Here is an 8,908-nt window from a genome sequence, read left to right as displayed (position 1 = left end):
GAACAAAGAAGGAAATATATAATGCAAATCACTTGACATAAACTTATGAATGAAAGTAGTCAATAGAAATGAGAGAAAACAGAGAGGACTGTTTCCTCTCCGGTGGAGTAATGGGTTCTTGATCTTGTTTCTTCCATTCTATCTTTACAAGCTATCAAGTGCGGCTCAGAATTGGAGTATACAGTTCAGACCAAGAGAACATGCAGAAGAAAATATTTGCAGCAGATATAGGTGATTTATAACCTAAAACAATCTATTTAAATCTGTTAAAAATTCTCCTCTACCCCAAACTGCCCACTTTAAACAACTTTGTATGCTTTTCACAAGATTGTCCTTCATTAACTATTTAAAATTTTGAGAAGTCATCATCATACTCTATAGAGATTGCTGTTTGGTTGTGCTTTTTGTGTGTTTGTGTTTTTTGTTGTATTTTTTCACTGAATTACAAAAGGTTGTGCTAGTGTGTTTCAATTAAGTATGTCCATCTAATTGTCCAATGTTCCTGGATCAGAGTCACTCCTTCTATCCTTCTCAACCAACCCCTTCTACAAGATCTATTTCCGATTTACCACTTCCTTTCTCACATGTGTACATTGAGTATTCTAGCTGTACTTGACCCTTGTGCCATTTTTCATTCATTCTATGTCTTTACAATTATTCCTCTCTGGTTTCAACTTCCTGATAGTCATTCTGTTAAACTGTCTGCTCCTACTTTGAAAGGTTTATATACATTCCATGGAGTTTCAATTCTGCATATACTTAAACTCATGTCAGCTTATATTTCCATAATTCATTCATCTGAAGTAACAATTTGCAAGCCTGGAGACATGAAGCACCTAGACCTGATTTTATTCCCCTCCATTTGGAAGATTAATCTGTAGTCAACAAGAAACTTTAAAAATGGCTGAGAATGTATTCCTATGGCTTTGTAAAGTGGTTTGTGATTATTTTATTTTACATGGGATAATATTTTCTACTACCTATGTGTTTTGGAAAAAGAAGAAAACTAAAATTTACTACTGTAGAGGAATATGATAGAGAAAGAAGACAGATTTTATGTTTGTCAAATCTCTGATGAGTACCCATATTCAAGACTTAAAGTCATATTTCTTACTATGTTAGACAGATAGGGAAAACATAAAACACCATATGATAGGGCAACTATTCATGACTTTTTAAAAAGTAGTTTTTATGTGATGAAATTTACTTTATTAGCTAATGTTTTGGTTTGAAATATGGGAGGCTGATCTATTTAACAAATTTTCGAAAGCACCTACTGAAAAACACAAATGGTGAGGGGTCCTATTTCTACACTTTAATGAATGGTTGAACCTGTTTGGCATTAGTGCTGGGTAAATAAATCAACTCTATTTTAACTTGCTCCCTACACTTGAAAAACTAGTAACGTCACTAAATATCATCTATTTGTAAAGTGTTATTTTGGCAAATGTGTTTTTAAAAAGTTTATTTGAAAAGGAATATACTTTCAGGAGATTAAATGTAGGTTATCATTGGTTTGAGAATGACAACCTTTTTACACTACAGAACCAAGTTTGACTGAAGTACTAGTGTTTTGAAGCAATAAGGTTCTTCTCAATCAATGTTTTTTCTGAATTATCTTTGAACTGTATGACAAATATTCCTAGCATTGGTAGATCAATTATAGATCTCTGTCCAGGAACTATTTTTGGGCCTGATGATGCTGGACTGAAATCATTCATTAATGATTAGAAGATGGGTATTACAAATCATTTTGTGACATTTGTGGCCTTGTTCACTCCTATGGGATGGTCATCTGAAAATAGAAAGTTTGAATTACTGTACTTTCACATTTTGTGATTTCATATTGCATTTTAAGTTGCCTTGCATTTCCCAAGTGCTTACTGCTAATTCCTGCATTTTAAGGAATTGGGCCCCTGAAATATAGGAAATGAGAAATTAAGATGGGTCTTCAATTACTTTCTGTTGGTATGTTGCATGGGCCTCGGTGAGATCTCTTGCCCTAGTTATTTGATGATGCAGGTAACTGGGACCTGGGATCCTAGGACCCGTGGATCCTGTGGAAGAATAATACCTTTTAGACATCATATCAGCAAAATTTGAGTATAATCAGTAGGAAGGCTTCAGAAATATGGAGAAAAACAGTTTGGGACCAGTGAGTTAAAACAATAAACAGAGCAGCAGAGTAAAATCCCTTATAGATTAAAGAAAACAACATTGTTTTTTTTACCATGTGAATTCAGAAACCAAGAACAATTAGAAGGTATCACAAGTTTATACTGAAAACATTGCATTGATACTTTTTATATTCTAATATATATTCTAATCCTGATTATTTATATTCCAATCTATTTATTGTAATAAATATCAATTAATTTGTCAAATTATAAATTAATTCCAGTAAGATTCACTGTGTGAAATATAAAATCAGCACATAAATATAAAATATATAACTATATATAATATAAGAAAATGCTTTGCATTGTTCTCTTGTGGTTAAGGTAACAAAGGCAACTGTTTTAAAATATTATTCCATTACCTCTACCTCAGTGTTTGGTAGAATTAAACTTAAAGCTTTACCATTCGGAGATGTACAGCCTAGAGGCAAGAGGAAACACTGTGATTAAAACATTACCAATTTAAGGCCTAATAACAAGGAGAAACATATGGACTTCTCCTGGAGCCTTCTGAGTAGATAGGATTACAGGCATGAGCCATTAGCGCCTGGCTTAGTCTGAACAGTCCTGTCTGAACTGTTCCTCACTTTATGATCCTTTGTAACTAAGATTAGTTTTGCTCCAATAAGACAATCTATGCTGTCAGGGTAAGATATTCTGGTAGGTCTGTTCTTACATGGAGCAAGGGTAAAGGGTCAGGCAGACATTTGTGCCAGTAAGACCTCATTTGGGAAATTTTAAGCTGCAGAAGTTTAGAAGTAGCTCTTAAGCAAGGCTTACTTTGAATCCATTAGCTCCACAAAGCTAAATCAGTTAAAAAATAAGTACTTGAAAATCCATCACCTTTGGACCTAGCTATGAAGACTTCAAAGTATGATCAAATTTCAAATGAAAAAGACTTAAAATAGTTACTGACAAACAATTGCAAATGTGAGCAATTGAACAAACAATATAAGTTTTTCCACCATACACAGAATTTTGCAGAAATAAGATGAATAGCAAATTTGGGAACAATAGGTTTCCTGGTTGCAAATAGGCAACCAAGGATATATGCCTATCTTAAGTTTGCATCATTAACTACGTAAATTTACAAGATACTACATGCTTCAGCATCATGTCTACCTGAATTACAATACAGAGATTAACATGGCTTTTGCACAAGGATGATATGAAAATTTGTGAAGTATTCCATATTTTTCATTCTTCAGATGCAAGAAATGAAAAACAGTTATGAAAAAGTTGATTACAAATATTCAAGTGTAATAATACATATAATTCATAGAAATAAAAGTTAGTTTGACATGAGTGAATTCAATCTTCACGTTTTTAGAAAGGCCTTTATATAGCATAACCTTTATAAAACTTTTGAAATAAGATAACATTGTCATTTTATCCCAAAGAAATAAAATTCTATAAGGACCTAGGAATTAAAGGAATCTTAAACTGTTCCTATATGGAACACAATCTGAAAGAACACATTTATTAATGGACCTATATATTATAATATAATGTCGAATTCAAAGTATTATATCTAGGAGAGAAAGAAATAGATTATGGACATTATACAAACAGAATATAAATATTTTAAAATATACTTTTTTCAGACAAGCACCAGAAATATCTTTAGTTTCTCTACTACTCATTTCAACAGATAAGTTAAAATTATTTCTGATTTAAAAAAAGCACAAACTCTATAGATATCATTATTGATGTGTACAAACAACTCGAATATATTTTGACATCAAAGTCAGGCAATTCACTAGGAAGAATACCATGGAATCCATGAATTTCTAAAGTAAAATATTGCTGTTGCTTGTTATTGTGAAAATATTTTGTATGGACACATGGGATGGACTGGCAATTTTGAAATTTAAGAAACTTAATGGAAACATTAGGACTTAAGAGAACAATTTGTACAGATTTCCACAACTTCAAAGAGGTAGTGATACATACTTATCCTTTTGGTAATATCAAATGCAGTTTCTTCTAAGTTGTGCTTCAGATCTGGTTTGATATAATGGTTCAACAGAAGGAGATCCAGCGTATCTTTGCTATATCTATACCCAGCAGCAAGGGGGTCAAGAGGCCATTAGTTTGGCCACTGGTGTCTGCATCATGATGAAATAAAGAAGCCACTGTGGTATTATTCCATGTATAAGTACTGTGCAAGGGTATCCAGCCTTTCACAGTTATTCCATGAATATCTGCTTTGAGCCACCAACTCATGGACAATGTCTAAGTGTCCACAGTAGGCTTCTAGATGAAGAGGTGTATATTCATCGTTATTCCGGTGAATTTTCTGCATCTGTTTTTTCACTATTATTTATTTTCTCTTTTTTCATTTTTACTATTCTAAATTATTCTAACTGGAGAGTAGAGATTTGGTAGAGAGCAGAGGGAAGATTTTCCTCTGTATTCAAAGGGACAAACTGAAAATGAGGACCAGTGGTGTCTTCATGTGCAGCTTATTCTAGGAATGAGAAAATAGGAAACAATGCCTTATATGTAAATGAATTGGGAAATGACAGAGCAGAAAGTGAAATGATGTAAAAAAACTATAAAAGCGAAATAAATTAGGATAATTATGGAGTAATCATATTACCTATGAGAACCATGAGAAGGAAAGAGGAAGAGAGAGACAGATGTGCAATGATATAGCTAGCCACAAAATCCATCCCTCTGATCAAATTATAGAACAAATAATTTTTATTTTTAAAAGAGATGGAAATAGAATTTAAGATCAGATGTCTCCATTGTTTTTAATTATAATTTTCTTATCTTAAATACTTGTACAAGGGAATTTCCATTCAACAAATCAGTTTTTTAATATAATGGATATTTATATAACTTTTTCACACCCTTCCAAACCTCATCCCACTTTAATTTTTTTTTTTTTTTGTTGGTCGTGGGGCTTGAACTCTGGGCCTAGGCGTTGTCCCTCAGCTCTTCAACTCAAGGCGAGCGCTCTACCACTTGAGCTACAGCGCCACTTCTTGAGCTACAGCGCCACTTCCACTTTAATTTTTTCTAGTTTTATACAGTTGCATTGAATATTATACCTTCACTCTCTTCCTCCATAACTCTCTTTATTCCTTCCTTTTGACTTCCACTCACATCGTCCAAATGATAGTTTCCTGCTATTAATTTTGTTGGAGTAAAGTTCAATTTTATAAGAAATTACACCTTTGAAATACTCCTCTGCAAATCGCATGCTTTGGTTAATATTTTTGTGTAAACTTGTATAAATTTCTAGCTTCCAAATATGAGACAGAACATGGGTCCTTTGTGTGTCTGGCTCTGACTTTGTTCACTTAATAAATTTTTAGATCTATCCATTTCTTTGCAAATAATGTAACAGTCTTAAAAATGGATAGGTGCAATCCAATTGTGTATATGTGCCACACTTTCTCCAACCATCACTCCGCCAAAGGGCATCTGGGCTGTTTCCGTAACTTGGCTACGGTGAATTGTGCAGCAGTGAACATGGTTGTAAAAGTGATTTTTCTGTAAACTTTTGGAAGAATTCATCACTACCTTTATGGGAGCAATCCCCTAGCCAGTTTTCCAGAATAAGCACATCCCTCCTTTCATCTTCATCACAATGTATTGCAAGTCCTCAAAAACACACTTCTCCCTACAGGTCTCAATAAGCTAAAACCACATTGTGACCATATTCTTTCAATACATTTTTTTTCATAATTGTACATATAATTCAGTGAGAACCTTCTATATACTTTCCTAATATGGGAATGAGAGACATGACAAAGTAAAAGTAAGAAATATGCAAGTTAATTAGCTATTATCATGTTTAAAATCATTTTCAGCTCTAATTCATAGCCTCACATAACATTATTTTAATCTTTATTTGATTACTTCATCTAACCCGTAAATTATAACAGGTGAGTTAAAAGCAAAGGCAAAAAGTGTTGTTTGATTTTGACACTCATGTGTGAGGTTGCACAATATGGACTGGAATTAATACCTCTTATCCATTTTGTTAACGTAGAGATGGTTTTCCCAAACTGATTCTCGCAATTCGTATTCCATTAAACATCAAGAAACATGTGATAATTTCCTTTGTTTTGATCCTTATTAACTTTTGTTTCCATTTTATTTTATAATGGATAATTTCATAAATCTACTGTAGATACAAAAATATGTTAAAATATTTCTATCAGTATGCATTGATATATACATACACACATATATTACACAGGTTATAATGATAATGTACAACTTCAGTAACTGTACAATTTACTAAATTATGAAATCTATCGACAGCTCATGCCTGGCATCCTGGTTACTCGGGAGGCTGAGATCTGACAATCATGGTTTGAAGCCATCCTGGGCAAGAATGTCTAGTATCCTCTTATCACCAAACAACCAACAGAAAATCAGAATTGGAACTGTGGCTCAAAGTAGTAGAGTGGTAGTCTTGAGAGAAAAATCTCAGGGACATCATCCAGGCTCTTAGTTCAAGAAGTACAATCTACCTAAAAAAATCTATTTAATTTACACCTGTGTAAGTAAAGTATTTCCATCACCCAAATCTACAACCATGCTCATTTGCAAGGTAACTCTGTTTTGTCTGAAGTACCATAAAACATTTTCACTTAAGTTGTAAGTATTGCACCATGGGTTCATTCTATCTCTCTCATGCATATTTCCACTCAAATACTCAAATCTTTCAATTATTCCAATTATTTAAAATCATAGCTTTTTACATAATACCCAAATATTAGAGTTTGAATTGAGTGTCTTGTGTCCCCTAAATGGCTGTTCTTACCACTTTGTCATGTCCCCAGCCCTAAATCATCCTGATTATTTTTCAGATACTTGTGTATGACCTTGGGCTCAGTCCATGTTATATTATTCTTCCTGGAATTTAGAATAACAGGTACATGGCATTGTGTACAGATATTTCTGTCCAGTCTGGGCTTTAACCTCTATCCTCACAAGTGTAGACTCCCATGTAGTCAGGATTTTCATAAGCTTGTCATAGCTGATGTTTTTTTTTTAAATCTTTGCATTTCCTGCAGGTTCATGAGTACTGAATTAATTTGTTTTCTTGGGTTGTTTTGTTTCATTTGAATATATGTGTTGAGTTGTTCCTACTTTTCCTTTTGTTTCTTTCAAAAAAGTTCTTACCTAAAGTGCTGAGAACCCAATTCTTATTTTTCACGATAGTCAATGTGAACATGATTTGTTCCAAAGCAATTTCAGTAATATTTAAACACCTTCATACCTATGGATGGTATATAAATGGTAAGTGCTGTGAAGAGTCTTTTTATTTTTACAGCAGTCTTTGTTATACACAGACAGATCATGAAATATATGAAGATAATAAAACCACAGATACTAGCAAGGAGAAGAAAAACCTATTATTAATTGTTTGACAGAGGCTTCCCTTCTAGTGAAAGAAATATGTTGCTTGATGCAGGATTTCACAAAATTATATTGCTTGGAGGGAGCTAAACAATCATCTAATTCTACAGAATTGAGGGAGAAGAATCAAATTCCTGAATAGTTTACATTTGGGTCAAATAAAAGCATGCTTCCAAAAAGATAGTTGAGTTTAGAGAAACACGATGAGTTGTATATAAATAGGTGCTTAGTTGATTTTGTTAATTTGTAAACTAATACAGGGAAATAGAGTACAGCAAGGTAAAAAAAGAACTTCGCATTGAAATACTCATGTGTGTGTGTGTGTGTGTATGTGTGTGTACACATGCATGTGTGTACACACATGCCCATGTGCAAGTGCTCATTCATTCATTCATCATGCTTAAGCTTCTGTGACCAAGGATAGAGGTTTACCACTTGAGCCATTGTTCTACTTCTGGTTTATCAGAGATAATCGCATGTATTTTCATGATTTGACTGGCTTTGAATAGTGGTCTTCATATCTCAGCCTCCAGAGTAGCTAGCTAAGCTTAGTCAGCCTCCAAGTAGCTAGTTAAAATTAGGCCTGTCCTCTATGCTTCACTGCTCTTTTATTCTTGTCCTGAGGTGTTCACATGCCTAAGTCATATATATGTCTAGTTGCTTTAAGAAATACTCTTACTGCTTGGCACCAGGGGCTCCCATCTGAACTCTTAACTACTGAGGAAGATTGAGAACAGAACCCAGGCCAAAAGATTAGTAGAAATTTTTCTCAATCTATAGCTGGGTGCATTGGATCATTTCCACCCTCCTGCACTATCTACAGGTTGAGGTTGGAAGGACTGCAGAATCCAGGCCAGCCAAGGTAGGAATCTAGGCAAGTTGGTGTGCAACTCTTATGCCATTGATAATGGGCAGGCTAAAAAGACAGATCAGGTTCATGTTCTTGTGGAAAGGGAACCCCTATCCTAAAATTAATCACTGATATGACACCAGTCTAACAAAAACAATACCCCAAGATGAACACAATTTCCCACAACCAAAATAAGTATATACTTAAACATCCAAAAACTTAGTACAATCTGCTCTTTACTCTAATATCAGCTTCATCTAATTATCATATGATGAATAGTTTCTTCATTAAAGTTATTATATATTTAAAAAGACCTAGAAAATTCTTTCTCACTTATTCAGTGCAAACGAATGGCAAATTGCCTCATTTCTTACCTATTTGACTACCACTATAAATTCATCTTATGATTATTATTAGTAGTAAATATTCTGATTTATTACTTTACTTTGTAACAGTTTTTAAACTTTTGGCTTCTCTGCTGAATTTGAACTATTTA

At 33.7% G+C, this 8,908-nt stretch overlaps 1 pseudogene; it reads left to right on the top strand.

Annotated features, from left to right (window-relative positions):
- Positions 1–3,278: 3,278 nt before the first annotated feature.
- Positions 3,279–3,375, top strand: LOC122100505 (annotated as a pseudogene).
- The last annotated feature ends 5,533 nt before the right edge of the window (positions 3,376–8,908 follow it).

The sequence above is a fragment of the Dipodomys spectabilis genome, unplaced genomic scaffold (genome assembly GCF_019054845.1).
Source record: "Dipodomys spectabilis isolate Male_0828 unplaced genomic scaffold, ASM1905484v1 ptg000581l, whole genome shotgun sequence".
Classification (NCBI taxonomy): domain Eukaryota; kingdom Metazoa; phylum Chordata; class Mammalia; order Rodentia; family Heteromyidae; genus Dipodomys; species Dipodomys spectabilis.
The sequence above is the reverse complement of the archived record's forward strand: the minus strand, read 5'-3'. Positions and strand labels throughout refer to the sequence as shown.